General features: G+C 39.4%; 1 long non-coding RNA gene across 1 annotated transcript; it reads right to left on the bottom strand.

Annotated features, from left to right (window-relative positions):
- Window positions 1-992: 992 nt before the first annotated feature.
- LOC116738006 lies at window positions 993-24,638 on the bottom strand. Its single transcript, XR_004343474.1, has 3 exons — window positions 24,566-24,638; window positions 4,240-4,250; window positions 993-1,002 (listed from the first exon to the last, which is right to left on the bottom strand). It is a non-coding gene; the product is annotated as an uncharacterized LOC116738006 (long non-coding RNA).
- Window positions 24,639-25,485: the final 847 nt, after the last annotated feature.

Here is a 25,485-nt window from a genome sequence, read left to right as displayed (position 1 = left end):
TGAGTTCGAGCCCAGAGTTAGGCTCTGTGCTGACAGTGAAGAGTCTGCTTGGGATTCTCTCTCTCCCTCTCTCTTCCACTCCCCTACACTCTCTCCTCTATCTCTCTCTCAAAATAAATTAACTTAAAAAGAAAGGGGGATGGCAGCAGTTCTCCATCCTATAACATTCTGGGTTCAAAGTTAGTTGAAAAGAAGTTTCTCTCCACGTTGGGCAAATTTGGTCAAATGACCTGCCCTGAACCAATCACTGTAATCAGGGGAATGGAATTCCAATTCTTGGCTGGTCTTGGCCACAGATTGAGGGAAGGTACCTATTGCCACACATGACTAAGAAGAGGAAGAATCCCTAAGAGGAAGTCAGATTGTGGTTACCGAAGGAAGGGGAAATGGATGTATGCCGGACAAGCAAAGTGCCGTAGGAGGCCACCATAGTGCAACAATGATATGTATCAGTTAGGATTTTTTTAGATACAAGTAACAACAACAAGAAATCAAATTCTAATTGCCTTTCACAAAATAAGAAAGAAATTTCTTAACTCCTGTTCAAAAATGTACCCAGGATTTGTTTTAATCAGATATGGTAAGACATGCAGTCATAGAAATGATCATCACGTAGGAAGAAGTTTATACTCATAGACCCCTAAAAACAGGAGACATGGTATGCCACACAGGGCCAGGTGAGGAAGCCCTAGGGCTGGTCATGAGGGAGAGAGGTGTGAGAAGGAAGAGCATGGTCCAGAGCCTTTATTAGGGTTTTTGTGAGAAGAAAGGGGTAAAGCAGAGTGGATACAATGAGTTAGCTTAAGATTGAATAGTTTGAGGGGAGACTGGGTGGCTCAGTCGTTTAAGCATCCAGCTCTTGGTTTCAGCTCAAGTCACGATCTCTTGGTTCGTGAGTTTGAGTGTCACGTTGGGCTCCATGCTGGCAGCACAGAGCCTCCTTGAGATTCTCTCCCTCTCTCTCTGCCCTCCCCCACCCCCGCTCATTCTCTCTCTTTCCCTCTCTCTCTTTCTTAAAATAAATATTTTTTTTTAAAAGATTGAATAGTTTGATTAATTTCAGTAGGCTCTGGACTATAGGGATGATCTCTAGTTGTCTGTACCTAGCTTTGGGGGTGAATTAGCTAGTCCCAGAAGGGGCAGTCTCTCCAGGATCAAAGCCCCAAGTGCCAGAACATCCAAAACACTGGAAATACGAAAGTACATCAACATAGCTCCCGTAACTGAAAAGTCCAGGGAAATACATTTTCTGGTGTAGCTAGACATGACACACACAGTATTATCTCTGCATCATGCTCAGGCTCCACCTGGTGGCTCCTGGCAGTCCCAGACTCCACTGCTCCCTCTTCCGCCCACACTCCACAGAGCCTAAATGACTGCAGGAGCTCGTCTCTGCATCCTCTCTGCTTCAAATCCAGAAGGAGAGAAAGAGCTTCTTTCCTCCCACAGCCAAACACAACTCCTGGTTCTTATTCTTCTTGGCCAGACATGGGCCAATCACTGCAGCCAAGAGGATGGGAATCGCTTACTGACTTAGGGAGCACCCCTAGCATTGCAACCAAATGGCTTGAGAGGTGGCTGTTTGGGTGTTGTGGCATGCTATGTTGCCAGAAGAATGGGAAACCAAGAAAACAGCTGTCCCCACTACATAATGGGTGTCAGACATGTTTATCCTGGGTAGCTCTTACCTTGTAATTACTGCTGACTTGTTTCGTGTAACCTTGACCCTTCCAATCCAGTCACAAGTACCATCAAGAACTGTAGTATTAAAAAAATTTTTTTCTTTATTACATTTATTTATTTTTGAGAGACAGAGTGAGACAAAGTGAGAATGGGGGAGGGGCAGAGAGAGAGGGAGACACAGAACCCGAAACAGGCTCCAGGCTCTGAGCTGTCAGCACAGAGCCCAACATGGGGCTCGAACCCACGAACTGTAAGATCATGACCTGAGCCGAAGTCGGACGCCCAACTGACTGAGCCACCCAGGCGCCCCAAGAATTGTAGTATTTTGATTTCCAGAGAAAATGGTGGAGTAGGAGGACCCTACACTCACCTTGTCTCATGGATACAACTAGATTAACACCCACATCAGTGTAAACAACCCGGGAAATAACCCAAAGACTAGCAGAAGGACTCTTCATAGCTAAATGCAGAGAAAAGACCACATGGAAGAGGGTAGGAAAGGCAGAGATGCAGTTGGGAGCCAAATGGACCCATGGGACTCTCTGTGGGAGGAAGGGATACTGAGGGTGTGGAGAGGGGAGAGAAACATACCTTCCCCCCAGGAACCCTAGGCACAGGGAACCTGCATGGGAAGATGAATCCCCATCACATCTGGCTTGGGAAACCAGAGGCACTGAATTTCATGAGTTCTTAAAAAAATTGTTTAATGTTTATTTATTTTTGAGAGAGAGAGACAGAGCATGAGTGAGGGTGGGACAGAGAGAGATGGAAACAGAATCCAAAGCAGACTCCAGGCTCTGAGCTGTCAGCACAGAGCCCGATTTGGGGCTCAAACTCAAAAGCCATGAGATCATGACCTGAGCCAAAGCTGGACAGTTAGCCAACTGAGACATCCAGGCGTCCCTAAAAAAATATGAATTTTGTGAGTTCTTAAAATCAGCACGGCTTAACACTTTGAACTTAAAAAAGCAGCGGGCTTGGCTTTGGGAGAGCCAGGAAGGCAATAGGAAACTGAGTCCCTGCCTCTAAAGAGATAGTACAACAAATAGCCCTGTGGAGATACAGCATAGAAACAGAAGTTTGAAAATTTTCTTAGGTATATGGGAGGGATATTTCTTTACTAATCTCAGAGCATGTGCTGGAGGGGCAGGGATCTTTGGGAGACTTCTCCAGGAACAAAGGAGTTAGCAGGCACCATCCCCACCCCCACCCTTCCAAGCCTGGATGCATGGACTAGTTCCTGCTGGAACTAGGACAATGCTAACACTTGCTACCTCACTTTGCTAAAAGCACACACTGGCCTATGTTTTTCTGCAGACATGCCCCCTCCACCCAGGCCTTGGCTCCAGATGCCCTCCCATAGCAGACCTTGGTAAACCTGGCTAATACCGAGGACCCCACCCCAGCACATTTCTGTGCATATGCCCCCTTCAATCTGGCCTTCCTTGGTCCTGGCAGCAGCAGGTCCTGTCCATAGCAAACAGGCATAAACCTTGCTAACACCAATACTGTGCTCTGAATTCTCCTGCAGACTTACCCTCTCCAGTTCCCCCCATGCTGGAGCTATCCAAAGCGGTTCCACAAGTGTGGCAGTGTAGAAGCAGCCCTGACAGGGACAAGCACCACTGCAAAATGACTCCTACCCCAGGGAGAGGGGACGATACCCATACATACCAGTCCAACTGTAGCCCCAGATGTGGGCTGGGGGCAGACGCTGGGTCTGACTGCAGGCCCCACATACCAGTGAAACTTTCTCAGGGGACAACACAGGGAAAGAGCCCCACAGTTTGGTGTCACCCTATCTCTGGCAAACACCTAATCTGATTCAACTCAAGCCCAAGAAGGCCCCCGACTGGCCCCACTAACAACACAGGGACCAAACCCTGCCCACAACAGGCAAAGAAAGACATTGCTGATGACTGGACTGAAGATAAAAGTGGCTCAATCACAATAGCCGGGTGCACACAACACACATATGAAACACCCCTAAAATGCCAGGTTTGGGTGAATGAGGGACTTTGCACTGCAGGGCACTATAGGACTTCTTCTTCATAAGGCCACTACTTTCAAGAGCAGGAGACATAGCTGACTTTCCTAACACATAGAAACAGACACAGAGAGTTAGACAAAATGAGGAGAGAGAGGAATATGTTCCAAATGAAAGAACGGAACAGAATCACAACAAGGGAGCTAAACGAAATGGAGATAATTAATATGCCTGATAGAGAACTTAAGGTAATGATCATAAAGATACTCACTGGACTTGAGAAGAATGGAGGACCTCAATGAGACCATTAACAAAGAGATAGAAAATATAAAAAAGAATCAATCAGAGATGAAGAACTCAATAACTGAAATTAAAAATACACTATTGGGGGCACCTGGATGGCTCGGTTGGTTAAGAGTCTGACTCTTGATTTCAATTCAGATCATGATCTCACCATCATGAACTCAAGCCATACATCAGGCTCTGCACTCGGTGTGGAGCCTGCTTAAAATTCTCATTCTCTCTCTCTCTCTCTGCTCTTCCCCTCCTCTCCTCTCTCTTGTGTGTACACACATGCTCTCTGTATCTTAGAAAAGAGAAAAAATACACTAAATGGAATAAATAGTAGACTAGAGGAAGCAGAAGAATGGACCAGTGACCTGGTAGAGAGAGTGAGTAATCAAAGGAATCAAAATGAACAGTAGAGATAAAAAAATAATAATGAAAAGTACAATAGACTTAGGCAACTTAAGCATAATAACATTCGCAATTTAGGAATCCCAGAAAGAGAAGAGAAAAAAAAAGGCAGAAAATGTATGTGAAGATATAATAGCTTAAAACTTCCCAAATCTGGAGAAGGAAACAGATATCCAGACCTGGTAGGCACAGAGATCCCCCAACAAAATCAACCCAAGGAGACCCACACCAAGACAGGTAATAATTAAAATAGCAAAAATTAGTAATAAAGAGAATTCTAAAAGCAGCAAAAGGAAATAGTTACATAGAAAGTGAGCCCCATAAAGCTATCAGCTAATTTTTAGCAGAAACTTTGCAGGTCAGAGGGGAGTGGCATGATATATTCAAAGTGCTGAAAGGAAAAAAACAAACAAACAAACCCTGCAACGAAGAATACTCTATCCAGCAAGACTATTATTCAGAATAGAAGGAGAGATAAAGAGTTTCTCAGACAAACAAAAGGTAAAGGAATTCATGACCACTAAACCAACCCTACATGAAATGTTAAAGAGGACTATTCGAGTGGAAAGGAAAGACCATAAGCAGGAATAAGAAAAGTCGGAAGTACAAAAACAGAAAAATAAAGTGTATCTATAAAAATCAGTCAAGGTATTCACAAAATGAAAGGATGTAAAGTATGACACTATATACCTAAAACATGGTGTGGGGGAGGGGTAAAGAATGGGTTCAAACTTAAGCGACCATCAATTTAACAGAGTGCTATATGCATAAGATGTTATATTTAAATCTAATGGTAACCACCAACCAAAAACTAGTAAAAAAAATATGCACAAAATAAGGAGAAAGTAATCTAAGTGTATCACTAAAAAAAACCAGCAAACTGTGAGAGAAGAGAGCAAGAGAAGAAAGAGAAAAACTACAAGAACAACTGTAAAATAAGTAACAAAAGGGCAATAAGTACATACCTATCAAGAATTGCTTTGAATGTAAAGGGACTAAATGCTCCAGGTGAAGATACAGTGTGACAGAATGGATAAAAAAACAAGACACATCTATATGCTGCCTACAAGAGACTTATTTCAGACCTGAAGACACATGCAGATTGAAAGTAAGGGGATGTGGGGCACCTGGGTGGCTCAGTTGGTTGGGCGTCTGGCTCTTGGTCTCTGCTCATGTCATGATCTCATGGTTCATGAGTTCAAACCCCAAGTTAGGCTATGCACTGGTGGCATGGAGCCTGCTTGAGATTCTGTCCCTCTTCCCTTCCCCCACTCATGCTTGCACACGATCTCTCTCTTTCTCTCTCTCAACAAATAAATAAACATTAAAAAAAAAGAGAAAACAAGGGATGGAAAAGCATGCAAATGGAAGTGAAAAGAAAGCTGGGGTAGCAATATATACATTGAATAAAATAGACTTCAAAACAAAGACTATACCAAGAGACAAAGAAGGGAATAATTCAATAAAAGGATATAACAATTATAAACATTTATGCACCCAACATGAAAGTACCCAAATACATAAAGCAACTAATATCAAACATAAAGGAAATAATTGAAAGTAATACAATAATAGTAGGGGACTTTAACACCCCACTTACATCAATAGATAGATAATCCAAATGGAATATCAACAAGGAAACAGTGGCTTTAAATGACACATGCAACCAGATGGATGTAACATATATTCAGAGTATTCCATCTTAAAACAGCAGAATACACATTGTTTTCAAGTGCACATGGAACATTCTCCAGAATAGATCACATATTAGGTCACAAAACAATCTCAACAAATTTTTAAAAAATGAAATAATGCCATGCATCTTTTCCAACTATAATGCTATAAAACTAAAAGTCCACCACAAGGAAAAAATCTAGAAAGAACACAAATACATGGAGGTTAAATAACATGCTAATGGGCACCTGGGTGGCTCAGTTGGTTAAGAGTCAGACTCTGCCTCAGGTCATGATCCTATGGTTCATGAGTTCGAGTCCCATGTGCTGACAGCTTAGATCCTGGAGCTTGCTGTGGATTCTGTGTCTCCTTCTCTCTCCTTCTCTCTGCCCTTCCCCCACTCATGCTCTGTTTCTCTCAAGAATAAAACATTAAAAATTTTGAAAAAAAAATAACATGCTACTAAACAATGAATGGGTCAACCAAAAAATCAAAGAGAAAATTTAAAAATACATGAAGACAAATAAAAATGAAAACACAATGATCCAAAAACTTGGGGATGTAACAAAAGCTGCTCTAACAGGGAAGCTTATAACAATACAGACCTACCTCAAGAATCAAGAAAAATCTCAAATAAACAACCTAACTTTACATCTAAAGGAGCTGGAAAAAGAAAAACAAACAAAACCCAAAATCAGTAGAAGGAAGGAAATAATAAAGACTTAGAGTAGAAATAAGACAGAAGTTAAAAAAAAAAAAACCAATAGAACAGATCAATAAAATCAGGAGCTGGTTCTTCAGAAAGATCAACAAAATTGATAAACATTTAGCTAGACTCATTAAAAAAAAAGACAGAGGACTCAAATAAACAAAGTCAGAAATGAAAGAGGAGAAATAACACCCAATGCCACAGAAATACAAAGGATTATGACAGAATACTATGAAAAATTATATGCCAACAAATTGGACAAACTAGAAGAAATGAAACTAGAAGAAATGTTTCCTAGAAACATATAACCTCTCAAAACTGAATCAGAAAGAAACAGAAAATTTGAACAGACCGATTACTATCAATTAAATTGAATCAGCAATAAAAAACAAAACAAAAACAAAAAAACCTCCCAACAAACAAAAGTCCAGGGCCAGAATGCTTTACAGGTAACTTCTTTTTTTTTAATTTGTTAAAGTTTGTTTGTTTATTGTTTATTATTATTATTATTATTATTATTATTATTTTCTTTTGAGAGGGCACAGGTAAGTGAGGGGCAGAGAGGGAGAAAGTGAAGGAGGGAGAGAGAGAGAAGCAGGGCTCACCTGAAGTAGGTCTTGAGCTCACCTGAAGTAGGACTCATACTCACCCGAAGTGGGGCTGGAGCTCACCCAATGTGGGGCTCAAACTCACAAACCGTGAGATCATGACCTGAGCCAAAATCAGATGCTTAACCGATTGAACCACCCAGGTGCCCCTTCACAGGTGAATTCTATCAAACACTTAAAGAAGAAATACCTGGGGCACCTGGGTGACTCAGTCGGTTAAGCATTCAACTCTTGATTTCAGCTCAGGTCATGATCTCATGGTTTGTGAGTTTGAGCCCCACATCAGGCTCTGCACTGTCAGTGCAGAGCCTGCTTGGGATTCTCTCTCCCTCTCTCTCTCTCTGCCTCTCCTCAGAGCTTGCTCTCTCTCTCTCTCAAAATAAACTAAACATTAAACAAATTTAAAGAAGCGGGGTGCCTGGGTGGCTCAGTTAAGCGTCCAACTTCAGCTCAGGTCACAATCTCATGTTTGTGAGTTCGAGCCCCATGTCCAGCTCTGTGCTGACAGCTCAGAGCCCGGAGACTGCTTGAGATTCTGTAACTCCCTCTCTCTGCCCCTCCCCTGCTCTCATTCTCTCTCTCTCTCTCAAAAATAAATAAACATTAAAAATTTTTTTAATTTAAAGAAGAATACCTATTTTTCTCAAACTATTTCAAAATATAGAAGAGGAAGGAAAGTTTCCAAATTCATTCTATGAGGCAGCATTACCCTGATATTGACACCAGATAAAGACACTACAAAAGAATAGAACTACAGGCCAATAGCTCTAATGAACACAGATGTAAAAATCCTCAACAAAATATTAGCAAATTGAATCCAGCAATATATTTAAAAAATCATTCACCACTATCAAGTGTATTTATTCCTAGGATGCAAGGTGGTTCAATGTTCACAAATCAGTTAATGAGATATATCACATCAATGAGAGCAAGGATAAAAACGACATGATCATTTCAACAGCTGCAGAAAAAGCATTTGACAAAGTACATCATTCATGATAAAGAAAAAAACCCTCAACAGAGCAGATTTAGAGGAAACATACCTCAACATAATAAAGGCCATATATGAAAAATCCACAGCTAACATCATACTCAATGGTGAGAAACTGAGAGCTTTTCCCCTAATATCAGGGACAAGACAAGGATTGCCACTTTCACCACCTTTATTCAACATAGTACTAGAAGTCCTAGCCACAGCAATCAGACAAGAAAGAAAGAAAGAAAGAAAGAAAGAAAGAAAGAAAGAGCATCCAAATTGGTAAGGAAGAAGTAAAACTTTCACTATTTGCAGACACTATATATATATATATATATATATATATATATATATATATATATATACACACACACACACACACATATGGTAAAAACCTGATGACTCCACCAAAGAACTATTAGAACTGATAAGTGAATTCAATAAGGTTGTAGGATACAAAATCAATATACAGAAATCTGTTACATTTCTATACACTAATAATGAACTAGCAGAAAGAGAAATTAAGAAAACAATCCTATTTACAATTGCACCAAAAATAATAAAACACCTAGGGAATAAACTTAACCAAAAAGGTGAAAGACCTGTACTCTGAAAACTATAAAACACTGATGACAGTAATTGAAGATACACAAACAAATGGAAAGATATTACATGCTCATGGATTGGGAGAACAAATATTGTTAAAATGTCCATTTTATCCAAAGTTATCTACAGATTTAATGCAATCCTGATCAAAATCCCAAGAGCATTTTTCACATAACTAGAAGAAATAATCCTAAAATTTGTATGTAACCACAAAAGACCCCAAATAGCCAAAGCAATCTTGAAAAAGAAGAACAAAACTAGAGACATCACAATCCCAGATTTCAAGACATATGTCAAAGCTGTAGTATTCATAACACTATGGTTCTGACACACACAAAAAACAGACACATAGATCAATAGAACAGAATAGAGAGCCCCAAAATAAATCCACAATTATATGGTCAATTAAGCTTCAACAAAGCATGAAAGAATATACAGTGGGAAAAACACAGTCTCTTCAACAAACGATGTTGGGAAAACTGGGCAACTGCATGCAAAAGATTGAAATTGGACCACTTTATTTCATCATACACAAAAACTCAAAATGGATTAAGGACCTAAATGTGAGACCTGGAATTATAAAAACCTAGAAGAAAGCACAGGCAGTAATTTCTCTGACATTGGCCATAAGCAACATTTTTCTAAATATGTCTCCTGACACAAGGGAAACAAATGTAAAAGGAAACTATTGGGACCAAATAAAAATAAGAAGCTTCTGCACAGCAAAGGAAACAACCAACAAAACTAAAAGGCAGCCTACAGAATGGGAGAAGATATTTGCAAATGACGTATCCAATAAAGGGTTAGTATCTCAAATATATAAAGAACTTATACAGCTCAACACACACATGCGCGCGCGCGCACACACACACACACACACACACACAATGAATTTCTGAGCCATAAAAAAGAAGGAAATCTTACCATTTGCAATAATATGGATGGATCTAGAGAGTAAAATGCTAAGTGAAATAAGTCAGTCAAAGAAAGACAAATACCATATGATTTCACTCATAGGGGGGAATTTAAGAAACAAAACAAATGTAGGGGTGCCTGCTGGCTCAGTTGGTAGAACATGTGACTCTTGATATTGTGGTTGTGATTTTGAGCCCCACGTGGAGTGTAGAGATTACTTAAAAATAAAGATACTACTTAAAAAACTAAAGAGATCACTTAAGAAAAAAAGAAATGGGCAAGAAAAAAACCCAAATGAACAAAGAAAAAAAGAAGGGTGCATGGATGACTGAATCAGTAGAACATGCAACTCTTGATTTTGCTGTTATGAGTTCAAGCTACATGTTGGGCATGAAGCCTACTTTAAATAAATAAATAAATAAATAAATAAATAAATAAATAAAATGAAAGGATTATTTAAAAAATAATAAGAAAAGGAACAAATAAAAAAAAAATCCAAAAAACCCAGACTCTTGACTCTAGAGAACAAACTGATGGTTACCAGAGGAGAGGTCAGTGGAGGGATGAGTGAAATAGATGATGTGGATTAAGAGCATACTTATCGTGATGAGCACTGAGTAATGTATAGAATTATTGAATCATTGTATTGTACACCCGAAACTGCTATACCACTGTGTGTTAATTATACTGGAATTAAAATTTTAAAAGATAATTGAAAACAAAATCCAATACAGTATAATCTTATTACAAACCATTTTTAAGCCCATTACAAACTGGCAGCTAGGGATAAGGATAAAATTATTTGAACCCCTGTATTACTAAACCCACACAATAAAAAGATACTTCATACAAAAACAGAATAGAACTCTAGTGGGTTTTGTTTATTATTTGGCGGGGGAGACAAAGGGGGAGAGAGAGAGAGAGAGGGAGGGAGAGAGAGAGAGAGAGGGAGAGGGAGAGAATCTTATGCAGGTTCCTCGCTCAATGCAGAACCCAATATAGCTCAAAGCAGAGCCATACATGATGCTGGGATAGAAATCAAGAGTCCAACACTCAACAGACTGAGCCAGCCAGATGCCCAGAACTGTAGTATTTTAAAAAGTCTCACAGATACCAAAAAATTAAGAACCTCTGTCATATAGTTAAAGTTGATATATTAATTGATGGAGTTGGATCCTCAGCATCCCTTCCCCACACCTTATAATACTATTGACATGTGTCCAGTCTTTCTATGTTTCATGTTTAAGGGGCGCCTGGGTGGCGCAGTCGGTTAAGCGTCCGACTTCAGCCAGGTCACGATCTCGCGGCCCGTGAGTTCGAGCCCCGCGTCGGGCTCTGGGCTGATGGCTCAGAGCCTGGAGCCTGTTTCCGGTTCTGTGTCTCCCTCTCTCTCTCTGCCCCTCCCCCGTTCATGCTCTGTCTCTCTCTGTCCCAAAAATAAATAAACGTTGAAAAAAAAAATTTAAGATTTCTCAAATCATGATTAGCAGTTTTGTGATCATGTTTGCAAAGTCTTTTATTCCAATTCAGTGCCATTTCTCTTGACATTTGATTTCTGTCATCATAGGCTTCAATTTCATCTTTAACATAGTTATTCTACCAACATCCATCCACATCTTGCAAATAATGTACCAGCTATAAGACTCCAGGGACATATGGATGGATCATAATCTCCAGGTCCCATGGAGGGCTCTGAGGGGTCTAATTCAATTGGGGTAATTCTTCCTCCCTTTGTAGTAGTCATTGATCTAGATAATCTAAATAGAAGCCAGTTGCATGGGATTGGCTGACCACTGGAATTGGGTCAGGATTGGCCCAATGAGGGAAAAAACTTTGTTTTGAAGATTTAAAAATTCTATTTTTGGGGGCACCTGGCTGGCTTACATAGTAGAGTGTGCCACTCGATCTTGGGATTGTGGGTTGGAGCCCCACGTTGAGTGTAGACGTTACTTAAAAATAAAATCTTAAAAAATTATATTTCTTTTTTATTTGGATTGTGTTATAGTGCAACTTTCATTCAATTTACAGTGTAGTTTAGAAATGAGATATAGATATGAAAATTTAAGTAATTTCTCCTGACATCCCCTCTGAAGGATTCTTGTCCTCCTCTCAACTGCTTGCCCTACTTCTATGTAAACTTAAATGGTGGTTATGCAGGAAACCTCCAACGTCTATAGGACATTGTAATTTCTTCTTGATTCCAATACCAATACTATGAACAATACATTGATATTTCCATCTTCAGGAGTTTATATAGCACTGTGTGTGTGTGTGTGTGTGTGTGTGTGTGTGTGTGCGCGCGCGCGCGCGTGTGTGTAGATATATCTTTGTCAGTCATTTTAGTATTGTGGAACTAAGAAAGATGATTTATTTTCATTAGTAAGGTTGGAGATGTTTACTCTGCAGACTGAGCTTTTGGAAACAGTGAGGAATGCGTGTGACGATTTAGCTGCTAAACATGCTCTTTAAAGTGTTTTTAGAAACATTTTATAAATGTTTTATAACAATGTTGCAGTAAGCATCCTTGGTAGTTAAATCTTTGTATACATAATTATTTCCTTAGGATGTAAATTCCCAGAAGCAGAATTGCCTCATAGCTACATCTTTCAGGCCTTTGCTCCTGGCTAAGAACACCTTAGCTTTCTAATGTGTTTTCCTGCCTCTGGTTTCTCTCTCCCTCCATTCTGTCTTTTGTGGATAAGTTTATTTTCCAAAAACATTGTGCTCATTATTTTATTTCCCTGCTGAAAAACCTCCCTGTCCCCTTGCTGGGGAGTGGTTCTTTATTCTGATATTGGAGGACTTTTACAACCTGACTCTGCCCCAGACTTCTAGTCTTTTCAGCCACCACTCCCATGTATGAATATCTTTCATTTTAACTAAATTCATCTATCTACTCCCTATCTCCCATTATGTTTTGCAATTTCCTATCTTTGCACTTTTGTTCATGCTGTTCCCACCCCATATAACAAAACCCCAGATCGAATAATAAAGGAAATGTTAGGAAGAGGAATGAGTCATTCAGTTTGTCAAAACCTTCTATAGACTTTTCCTCCACCAGTTTTTCTCCACTTCACCCAAACTGTTGAGTGTCCCGCTTTCGGTGCTAAAAATACCCAAGTGTATGTGCAGCACCTCAATCCCTTCCCTTTCACCCTCTCACCTTCGCCACAGCTGAGGGCTATTGACCTGCTGCCTGTGCCTCAGCCTCTTCCTCTCTCCCATCAGTGGTCAGGCTCAACCTCCTTCTCAAAGCTGCTTTCTCTTTTGTCCACCACCACATCCACCTGATTCATTGTCACTGTGTTCTTCACCTGCAGCCCCCTGGCTTCTCCTCTTTGCTGGCCATTTCTGGCCTTCTCTGGGTCTGCTGTCCACCACTCTCTCTCTCTTTTTCTGCTCTGCTTTTCTTCTCAGGTCAATGCCTCTTAGCTCTAGAGAGAAGACTCTCACAGTGCTGACAGCATGCCTTTCTGTCATTTTCAATAACTGTCTTCTCCAATCCCATGAAGCAGAACATGCTTTTCCATCCTTCTAGGCTCTTTTTGTCATGTCTCCATCCCTTCCTTATGGATCCTACAGCCGTTCCCAATGTTCAGATGCTCTTGCCTCAAAGTAACAGAGAACAAAACCTCAGTGAAAGAGTTCTCATCCACAGGAATCGGGAAGATGAAATATAATAACTACAAAAGTTTTAACGAGAGAAAAAACTTTCTTTGCCTCATAGGGTTTTTTTCAGTCTCAGTTTTGGTTTCTGGAGCACAATATAAAGGAAAATCTACATAAATTCTACAGTGTTATTAGGCCCGGGGGAATGACCTAAATAAGCTTAAAATAAAAAGACTTCCATAAAGTACAGCCAAAGTGTGAACAACTCTGAAAGTGTGGCAATTGCTAATGATAAAGGGAGAGTTTAGAAAGAAAAGACCATAATTTGGGTAGAGAATTTAGACCTAATCAAAGGAGACAAATACATAATTCTCAGACAGCACAGACCATCAGTTTTTAAAAAATAATTTCCTTAACTTCATTTGACTGACTGGGGTTCTTATTCCCATTAAGAAACCAATTTAAAGATAAACCCTGTGTGGAAAATTAGACTTTTTGAATACCATAATAGATTTTTTGAGGGTAGATTCAAATGAGAACTATTATATTCCTTTTACCTGGAACGATTTTTCATATTATATCAACGTATAATAATTTAAATGTATATATGTATAATAAAATAACTCCCTTCAGTTGTTTCTATGTCTTTTGTTCACGAAGTTGTATTTGATGTGAACTAGACTTTGAAATCAATATAGTATAAGACAAAGGCATAACAATGTGATTTGGTGAGTGAAGGAAAAAGGGGAGGAGAGAAAATGATCAAGTGGAAAAATGTCATAATCAATATTTTTGATATCTCATTGTTCAAAAATCTTAGACAAATAATTTTTCAAATCTTCTCATAGCCTTTTAAGTAAGGTTATGTGAAAGCACCATTTTCTTTATTATTTTGAATTATCATATCATCAACATCCTTTTGGAAATTTATATGGAAAATTTGCTTTAAAAAAATAGTTTTGGGGCACCTGGGTGGCTCAGTTGGTTGAGCATCTGGCTCTTTTCTTTTTTTTTTAAGTTTATTTATTATTGAGAGAAAGAGAGAGGCAGAGCATGATCTTGGGAGGGGCAGAGAGAGGAGGAGACACAGAATCCCAAGCAGGCTCCAGGCTCTGAGCTGTCAGCAGAGAGCCTGATGCAGGGCTCGAACTGACAAACCGGAAGATCATGACCTGAATTGAAGTCAGACGCTTAACGGGCTGAGCCATCCAGCGGTCCCGAGCATCTGACTTTTTTTTTTTTGTTTTTATTTATTTTTTTTGTTTTTATTTATTTTTGGGACAGAGAGAGACAGAGCATGAACGGGGGAGGGGCAGAGAGAGAGGGAGACACAGAATCGGAAACAGGCTCCAGGCTCTGAGCCATCAGCCCAGAGCCTGACGCGGGGCTCGAACTCACGGACCGCGAGATCATGACCTGGCTGAAGTCGGACGCTTAACCGACTGCGCCACCCAGGCGCCCCCCCCGAGCATCTGACTTTTGATTTCGGCTCAGGTCACGATCTCGCGGTTTGTGCGATGGAGCCCCAGTAGTCTGTCCGCAGTCCCTGGGGGAGAGCCTCTGCCATATAAGTAAAAGCTGCACAGAGAAAAGGCCTCTTCAGTTTCTTGGCTATCCTCATCAGGAATATAGCCTCTGAAGTCCGAGATAGAGGACAGGAGAGATACTGGTAGCACCTCCCGCCAAGATACTGTACTCCTTGACTGGAAACTAAAGAGAAAGAAAGCCCCTGCCTTCTTGGCCAAATCTGCCTAAAGTGGAACTTCCACAAAGCTGAGCTGGAGAAGGGGAGACAAGAAGCAGGTTGTGGCTCAAACACTACAGATTCTTGCTGTCAGTACTGAAATTTAGTAGATTCCCTTGAATAACTATTTCTTTATTTGCTGTATAACCGTAGCACAATTTTCAGAGACTTTAAGTGGTTGTTTTTGTAATCTTCTTCAGCTACAGTTATTTTGCTGGGGGAACAGATTCGTGTAGTACCTCAAGCTGCTATTCTGGAACTAGAGTCCCTTGAATTTTAGTTTTTGCAAGTAATCTTAGAATGGTTAAAGTAACAAGTCAATTGGAGAAAGCAGTTCTTATTTTTTATTTTTTTTAATGTTTATTTATTTTTGAGAGAGAGACACAGAGCGCGAGCAGGAGACAGGGGCAGAGAGAGAGGGAGACAGAGAACTCCAAGAAGGGCCCAGTCTCCAGGCTGTCAGTACAGACCCTGATGCGGGGCTGGAACTCACAAAGTGTGAGATCATGACCTGAGCCGAAGTCGGACGCTTAACCAACGAAGACACCCAGGCGCCCCACTGGAATAATTTTTAGAAAAAAATCACAACTACGTGATTTTTTAGACTTTTGGTATATCCGTTAAGAATTGTGCACGGGGGCACGTGGGTGGCTCAGTTGATTAAGGGTCCGACTATTGATCTCATTTCAGGTCTTGATCTCAAGGTTATGAGTTCAGACCCCAGATGTGTTCCACACTGGGTATGGAGCCTACTTAAAAAAAAGGGGGGGGGGGAGCGCATCCGGGTGGCTCAGTCAGTTAAGCATCCAACTTTGGCTCAGGTCATGATTTCACAGTTCATGAGTTTGAGCCCCACATTGGGCTCTGTGCTGATGGCCCGGAGCCTGCTTCAGATTCTGTGTCTCCCTCTCTCTCCGCCCCTCTCCCACTTGCACTCTGTCTCTATCTCTCAAAAACAAATAAAAAGATTAAAAAAAAACTTTTTAATTAAAAAAAGAACCTTGTACAAATTGAAATGTCTTTACTGATCCTCAGAACAACCAATAAAAACTCAATTATGAAAGAAAAAAATAAACATAAAGGCAGTGATGATTATAAAACACAATGAAAATCTAAGTTAAGGCTTTATATTTGTTTTAAAACCCATGTTCAGGGGCACCTGATTGGCTCAGTCGGTTAAGTGTCTGACTTCGGCTCAGGTCATGATCTCATGGTTTGTGGGTTCAAGCCCCACGTGGGGTTCTGTGCTGACAGATCAGAGCCTGGAGCCTGCTTCAGATTCCGTGTCTCCCTCTCTCTCTGCCCCTTCTCAGCTTACACTCTGTCTCTCTTTTGCTTTCTCAAAAATAAATAAATGTTAAAAAAAATTAAAACACATGTTCATACATAATTATATCCAAATCAAACTTTCATCTACTAGTTGAGTTGAATTCATCTCCTTAGGATATATGTTATTTATATCCTGTACCAACAATTCCTTTGTATTAGACTGTATGGATTAGTAGCAACCACAATCATATCACTTTAATGAATTATTAGTTCCTTAAGTTTTGGTCTCTATTTGGATGGTTTAGCCTTTAACAGTACAAGCATGTGCAAAAGAAGAGACAGAGCATGTCTTTGTAAACACATCAAACCTACAAACTGTACTAATTCTTATCTTCTTAAAAGCTGGCCAACGATAATTCAGGACATCCTCAGTACAGAAAACACCAAAAACATACTTGACCACTCCCCCTTTTTAAAACATAGAACATGTTAAGGTAGAAATGGCAGGATCTGTTGATGGATAGACTATGGGCTGTGAGAAGACATGAGGATAACTTGATGGCTCTGCGCTGAAGCCACTGGGGGGATGGTGTTGCCATTAAATAAAGTAGGCAGTTCTGCAGGGAGAGCAAGCTTTAGGATGTGGGGGTTAATCAGGGATATTTTAGTAATGAAAATGTTTGGGCTAGTGTCTTAATCACAACTTCACCCTTTTACCTAATTTGAACCTTCTCTCAGCTCTGGCTTGCTTAAGGCTGGAAAGGCAACAGTGGGGACAGGGCATGGTCAGCTTCTGTACTTCTTTTCCAACTTTGGTTCTCCTCCTCTTTCGTGGCTCTCACTCATCTCTTCTTTCAGGATAGGAAGGGACAGAAGGATCTCACTGAGAGTCACCTCATGGAGGTGCCCACTGAGGAAGGCAGATCTCTTCCTCTCATGGGCCTCCTCCTTGAGTCCATCAGAGATTCCTGTGCTGGGCTCTTTGATGACTGCTCCCTGGACCCTGGCAATGCCCCTCCTCTGACTGCCATTCTTGACTGTTCTCTTTCGTCTTTCATGCCACCTGTTTGTTGGGAACTGATGATCTCTCCAGGACAGAATCCAAGACAGACCTAGGACCTGCATTCGGTCCATAAGGACCACCAATGCCTTGCCCTGCCCTCAGAGGGAGTGCGGTCCACATTGAGTGTAGCGCTCTCTACTCTGCCACCACTTAAAGCTGCTTTAGCCTGGAGAATTTTTTCAGAACTAGGTTTGGCACTTGCTTCTCTGCCACACAGACTCCAAGAGAAACACGTCAAATTCTCCAAGGGGTTCCCTTAAAGGCCCCTCCAATAGTTGGCTAACATGGGAGGACATACACATTAGATTACAAAGCAAAACAAACCCCTAACAATACCAAGTGTTACAAAAAAAAATTGTGGAACAACTGGAATTATCATATACTGGTGGTAGGAGTGCCTCTTTGGAAAACCTTTGACACCATCTACTTAACATGACCTGGCAACCCTAAATCTAGTTAGATATCTACTATATATATATATATATATATATATATATACACACTATATATATATCTACTATATATATATCTACTATATATATATATCTACTATATATATATCTACTATATATATGTATGTATATATATAGTAGATATATATATATACGATCAATAGAAGACATATAGAGTAATGGTCATAAACTTGAAACAACCCAATGCCCATCAGCAAGAGAATAAATATTAATAGTGGTGTATTTTCTAAATGGAATTTTTTGAAAAAGGAATGAGCTACTGCTTTATGCAATATGGGTAAATTTCACAGATATACATTAAGTCAAGGAAAAGAAGCAAAGTACAAAGGAGTACACCCTCTTTGAGTCCATCTATATGGTGTTCGATAACAAACAAAACTAATCTATGTTGTTAGAAGTCAGGATAGTATAGTAAGTAGTGACTAGGGGTGGGCAAGAGAGAGGTTTCTGGGTTAGTTGAATATTCTATATTTAATATGAGTGATGGTTGCATTTGTAATGTGATAGTTCCATACATTTCTTTAAAAAATTAGTCTAGCTGAATAGTTACAATTTGTGCATTTTATAACGTTTGTTACACTTCACTAAGAAAGAAAGTGAAAACAAAATTTATGGAGAAAGTCATGTTCTCACAACTATTAATGCATTGCATTTTCATTATTTGATAACACGGGCCTGGACTTATCTAGGAGTGTTTTAATTGTGAGGACATTCTGAGTCCAATACCCCTGGAAAAGACATTTCGCAAAGTGAAAATGTTATGTCTAAGTAAAAATAGCCGTCTTCCTTTGCTGCCCGTGGTTGCCGTTTTTGCTAAGTTTCTGAGGGTTCCACTCAGCCAGCCGTGCGGCTTCCAGAACTTCTTCCTAGAATTTACCAGCAGGGGTCAGCCCTGTACAAAACCCAGAGGCTGGAGCTTTCTGAGAGTTGGAACTTTCTTACCAGTTCAGTCAACCTGTCCTGGCCTTTTACTTCTCTGACTTCACATCTCTAGCTACGCTTTACTCTGTCACCAGTACCCACTCCCATGATCATGACATGGACCAGAAACTTCACTGCCTTCTTCCCTCCTTCAAACACACTGCTCTATCCTTCCACTTTCGCAAGTAACCACCAGCAATGCTCCTTTCATGTCATCGAACCCACCATTCTCTCTCCATCCTGCTGTCCCCTCCTCTCTTCACTGACCCCTTATTCAGCCCTGACAACATGGCTCATCAACACAATTACTTTGGCAAACACCTTCAACTCTTTGACCACGCCAGACCCCAGCTCTTAACTCATTAGTGATTTCTCATCGCCCTTAGGATGAAATACAAAACCCACTCCCGTGCCCACAAGGTTTTGCATGACTAGTCCTGTGCTAGTGCGTCTTCTACCTTGACTCCTACATCACATGGCTCACCCCACACTTTCAGTTCTTCCCGACACCAGTACGAAAGTCATTTCTTCCAAGTCCATCCTCTTATTCTCCTTCCTGATGAGGTGTTTATTTCTTTCAAGACACAATGTAAAATTATACCCATCTTTGTGTACTTGTGTGCTTAATGTTTGTCTTTGACATGAGACTGTGCACTCAACAAAGGCAGTGGCCATATCTGGTTTGCTCGTTTTTCATACAAACACCAAGCATTTGACCCCACAAAGACAGGAGACAGATGTGGTACCCTCTGTTGTTTAAAAAAAAAAAAAAAAAAAAATATATATATATATATATATATATATATACAGCACTTTGTATAATATTTGTGACTTCAAAGAACTTTCACTCCATTATCATAATAATTGCATAAGATAGGTTACATTAGTAAGATAAGCATTAGAATTCCTATTTGATAGATGAAGAATATGAGACACAAAGAGAATGGACTAAAATGTCAGAGGAAGGACTAAAACCAAAATCTCCAATTTACCCATCTGTGTATCTTAACTAGTGTTCTTTTAATCAAACTTGCAGTGAGGAAGATAACTTAATAGTTAAACGCTCAGGCTCCAGGGATAGGCTGCTAAGGTTCTAAACCCTGATCCAACACTCAACTTGCCGTGTGACTTTGGGCAAATCACTTAACTTCCCTGAGCTTCAGTTTCTCCATCTCTAAAGTGGAAATAATAATATCTATCTGAGGAGGTTGTAGTGAGGCCTTAATACACACACACACACACACACACACACACACACATATATGTATATATATACATATATATATTTATGGTGCTAAGCATGGTGCATGAGAAGCACTCAAAGTTAGTCATTATATGTAGAAGTCTTTTGAGAATAGTGATTATATTTCCTTTTTTCTAGTAACTCTAACAGCACAGGGCCTTTCAAGGTGATGTTTAACACAAATGCTGGACACGACCTTCTGGCAACATTGGGATTTTTGTTTTCTTGAATTTATTCTTATCTGTGAATACTGTTGCCTTTGAGGAATGAAAAAAAAAAAGTGTAATATGTACCCTTGGTGTGACCACTCCCATGTGTATACCCTTTAAGACCTGATAATTAGGAGCAGACTTCTAGGCGCCTGTTTTCTCTTAGTTCACTCATTGTAGAGTCCATTTTCCTGTCCCTCTTTGGAAGAGTGTAATTGATATAACTTGCATCCTCAAACTCCCTTTATTCTGGGATGGCTACATATACGATAGCCATGGCAGTTATTGTGACTTGACCTAATGAGGCATCGAGTTAATAGAGTAATCTCTACCCCCACAGGACAGGATAGAAAATTATAGAGTAGCACGCAAAGGAGGCAGGTTAGTTCTCTTTATGGTGCAAGTCTAAAGAAGTTTATTAGAATGGAAAAATCACATGCCCTTTGAAAAATTGCTTTATGCAGGATAAAGTGATAGTTTAAAATAAGCCTACAAAAGAGAAGTAAAGGTCATGACATTTTATCTCATTTGGATGGCCCTTTTAAAAATATGTCATGCTGTAATATTTTTGTCTCCTGCAGTTACTACTATAAACATATAGGAATAATGGCCCCTAATGAAAGTTGTGAAACATATGAGTGAAAATTTCTTTTATTTTACTTTTTTAATGTTTATTTATTTTGAGAAAAAAAAAAAGAGAGAGTGGTGGAGGGGGAGGGGCAGAGTGAGAGAGGGAAAGAGAATCCTAAGCAGGCTCTGTGCTGTCACAGCAAAGCCCGATGGAGCACTTGAACCTATGAACCTCGAACCCATGAACCATGAGATCATGATCTGAGCCTAAATCAAGAGTCAGAAGCTCAACTGACTGAGCTGCCCAGGCACTCCTACATAAGTGCAAATTTAAATGGAGGTTTCCCTAGAAAGTTAACATAAATGACTAATGGGTTGCAATCTGTTAGAGAAGACTAAAATGCTTTGTTTAACTATGTATGGTGATGCCTCTTCCTGTCTTTGTCATCATTTATGCACATTTTTACATAACTACCTGAGATATGAATCTGTAAGAATTTGTTTAAAATGCAGTAAAAGCATTTTTACCTATCCTGTGTCTTTTACAGAATTCAGTAAACTATTAACAGCATAGGACAGAATAGTCTCCATCTTAATGTTTAATGATCTTTTTATTGAAACTAAATTAATCAGCTTTATTAGGTTCTCTTTTACCTACAGTCCATTGTTTTTTAGAAATGATGAATTGGTTCTCCAGCATTCTCCAAAGATGGCCAATGACATTTTTTAAATGAATAGTTTGAACTTACTATTTATCCATATTTCAGGGGTTTGAATTAATTACAGCTATTATTTCTTATTGCTTCTCAAACTGTTTCATCTTGGGCCAGTAGGAATGTCTTGAAGTTTGCTTCTGAATCATTTTGACATGATTCTATTAATCTTTGATAACTTCTTTGCTTTCTGGTAGGATCTCAGGTCTCAATGTGTATATATTCTACTTCAGACTTGGAATTAGCCATTTATTCAAGAAGTTTTGTTCCTTTTAGTAGGAAACTGTATTTAGAAACTACAATCTAATTGCTCAAGGTGTTTGCTACTGAGTTAGTCATTATCTGTAGGCTTTTCCAGAAAGCTACTTTAAACAAAAATTCTAATTGTTTCATTTGAGGAATGTATCTCATTCTATTATCTCACTTTAAAATGTCTTGCTTTCCCCAAGTTCTTTGTGACTCTCCTTATGGTCTTAAACACTCATTTTTCTACCTGGGTTTTTGGAAAGTACCCTTTCCTCCCTTGAATAAACAGAATTTGAGCATATATGATTTCTTTAAGCAGTCTGTATGGCATAATTCTAAGGGAGTGGACATTGGAATCAGATTGCCTGGCTTTAAATCCATAATGTGGGAAATTAACTTGATGCAATGGTGATTTCCAAGCATCCTACCAAGCAAGCTATCCTAGAGTAGGTCATGGTGCAGAAAGGTTCACAGATTAAAAAAAAAAAAAAAATCAGTTTGTTGAATCACCTTAAAGCATACAGCTAAAAAATGAGAGGTAAGAGATGAAATAGACTGAGACATTTATGAATGGGTCCGAGCCACATGGAGGACCACACTACCTGAATTCTATGTTATACAATGTCCTGATGGATATTCTCTCTCTCTCCCTTTCTGCCACATTAGTCTTCCAGGCTGATTGTACGATTATAAAGACCAAGTAAAGATTGAACAAGGTGCTTGGCAGGAAGGTGACTGAAACAGGCAGACTCTTAATTTTGGGGGAGAGGCACAAATACTTTCAGCCCAAAGCTATAGCTTGCCAATTAGGCTGCTAAGCAGCAGTGGATTTTATTTGCATCTCTTGGATTGAGCACATGTGGAGCCAGAGTGGGACCGAAATGGGTGTCAGTAATGGGTACGTGATTTTGGAGATAAAGTTAAGATATGATAAAGATATTGTGGTTATGTTTAGAAAAAAAATTTAAAGAGATATGAGTTTGAAACACAGGAGGAGAACTTGACAGTATTATTTTAGCTCTTCGGGTTGGTAGAGGAGTTGCCTTATTTTTCTGCTTCTTGGTTCTAAATCCACACAAACAAGTCAGAAGATGGTTTACAGGGTGTGCTCTTCAAAACTAGCTCCTTGGAATCTTCCTAGTGCTGAGGGAGGTTAGGTGATGATAGACAGTAGGAGGCAGGGGTACAGAGTTGTGGGAGAAACCACCACATTCACCATTACCAATGACTTAATGGTTTCGTGGGAAAATATGCTTTCAAAGTAGTTGTTGAGCCACCTTAACTGGATCCCTAATTACATGACAAGTTTATGGCAATGAGGACAAGCTTATCAAAGCTATTACTATGATTATCAATAACTTCTACCCATTTTACAAAGGCTTATTTTTAATAAGCATTGATTCTTTTGAAATTCCCAATGTATCCAGGCAAGATATCTCATGTTAATGAGGCTATTAGTAGGAAAATTAAAATGTGAAACCTCTGAAAATGTATATGATGTACAAATTTGTGAATAAGAGAAACTTAAAACTTTTTAAAAATTTCATTAGACAATTTGTAAGATATAATTTTAAAACATTAAAAAATATTCACAAGGCTACCGCTGTAATACAATTATTCTAAATTTTTTGTGTGTCGCTTTTTACTTACATAAATAATTCTTAAAGAATTATCATAATGGGGCACCTGGGTAGCTCAGTCGGTTGAGCATCCAGGTCTTGATTTTGACTCAGGTTGTGATCTCACAGTTAATGGGATTGAGCCCTGTTTTGGGCTCCGCACTGACAGCATGGAGTCTGCTTGGGATTCTCTCTCTCTCTCTCTCTCTCTCTCTCTCTCAGCCCCTCCCCTGCTCAAGTTCTCTTTCTCTCAAGAGAAATAAACCCTAAAAAAAGAACTTTAATAATATTTTTTCGATTTCATGTTCTGCTTTTTCATGTTTCCAAGTCTTTCTGATTATAATTTTAATTTCTTATATTTCATTCTGTTGATACACCATAATTTACTGAACTATTCTAATATTGTGTACTTAGGTTATTCTCACTTTTAAAAATATACCATACTCAGTGTTGGAAGGAAAGCTGTATTAATATTTATTTTTGCTCTGCTTCAATATTTTCTTTGGGATAAATTGTTAGAAGTGAAATTACAATAAGATAGCATGAGCTTCCACTTTTGCTTTATATGGTCTTACTGTTCCCACAGGGTTTTATTATGTGTATCCCTGACCTGATATATAAATTAGGTAACAATTCCTGGTCTATTTCAAAATGCTTATCTAGAATCTTTCAAAAACACTCTTTAGAAGTGCCTGGCTGGTTCAGTCGGTAGAACACGCAACTCTTGATCTCAGGGTTGTAAGTTCCAGTCCCACCTTGGGTGTAGAGATTACTTAAAAATAAAATTTAAAACAAACAAACAAACAAACAAACAAAACACTGTTCATATTTACAAATCCAAAAACCGACCCTTGAAAAGCAGACTATAACAGTAATAAAGAACAGGAATTCTTCTCATTTGCCTAAAGTGTTAACATTACGAATGTAATTAACTGATGTATTGATTTTGTTTTGGGGTTTTACAATTTTTATTTGCATATTTAAAAGGTGTTCATTCTAATAATTAAAATCATTTGAACAAAAAAATGCCACTCCGATTAAACTGCATTTTATAGCCTGCAGGACACCTTGGACCAGCTTGGTTTTTACTCTAGATTTCATTGTCCCATCCAGCTTCTTCCTTCACCACAAAGTTCTTTTCTTTCCCAGCCAGTCAGATGGGAGAAGCAGGCCTTGCTCGTCATTAGTTCTTGGTTCTTTGATATGAAAAGGGGACAACCGTTTAAACTTGATCCACGCCCTTTGCATCTTACAAAGTTAAACAGTTAAAAGAAGTAAAATAAGAAGGCAATGCTTATGGAATGTACAGCACACGCCTCATTACCATTCGCCTGCTGGCTTCTCCTAGTCAGCCGTTTCTTTTGAAGGCAGTGGAGTTTTCTCTTGCATTTCTGTCGTCTTCAGTTTCGACTTACTGAATGTCTCAATCTCAGCCATATCAGGTTTATCAGGCAGGGTTGCATAGGAAATGGAGTGAGGTGCACGATGGAGTCAAGTCCCATCTGGGCAGTGGCTGCCACTGCGTCTTAACTGATGTATTAATTGTAAATTTTCTTCTTTCTTTGACAGAATAATGTACATTATCCCAATTATCCCAATTTTGTGAAATGTATCCTTTCTTTAGAAAATACATCAATTATCAAATGATTCATTTTAACAGCTCACCTTTAGCCTCCAGAGCTGGCTTTATGTTGTAAGGGTGTTGGAATTCCTTCCCTCCAACTAACCAGGTTTTTGTTTTTTTTTTAAGTTTATTTATTTTGAGAGAGAGAGAAAGAGAAAGAGCATGAGCAGGGGAGGAGCAGAGAGAGAGGGAGAGAGAGAGAATCCCAAGCAGGCTCTGTGCTGTCAGTGCAGAGCCCTACTCGGGGCTTGAACTCACAAACAGTGACATCATGACCTGAGCCAAAATCAAGAGTCAGAGGCTTAACAGACTAAGCCATCCAGGTGCC

Source organism: Lynx canadensis, chromosome A3 (assembly GCF_007474595.2).
Source record: "Lynx canadensis isolate LIC74 chromosome A3, mLynCan4.pri.v2, whole genome shotgun sequence".
Classification (NCBI taxonomy): domain Eukaryota; kingdom Metazoa; phylum Chordata; class Mammalia; order Carnivora; family Felidae; genus Lynx; species Lynx canadensis.
The sequence above is the reverse complement of the archived record's forward strand: the minus strand, read 5'-3'. Positions and strand labels throughout refer to the sequence as shown.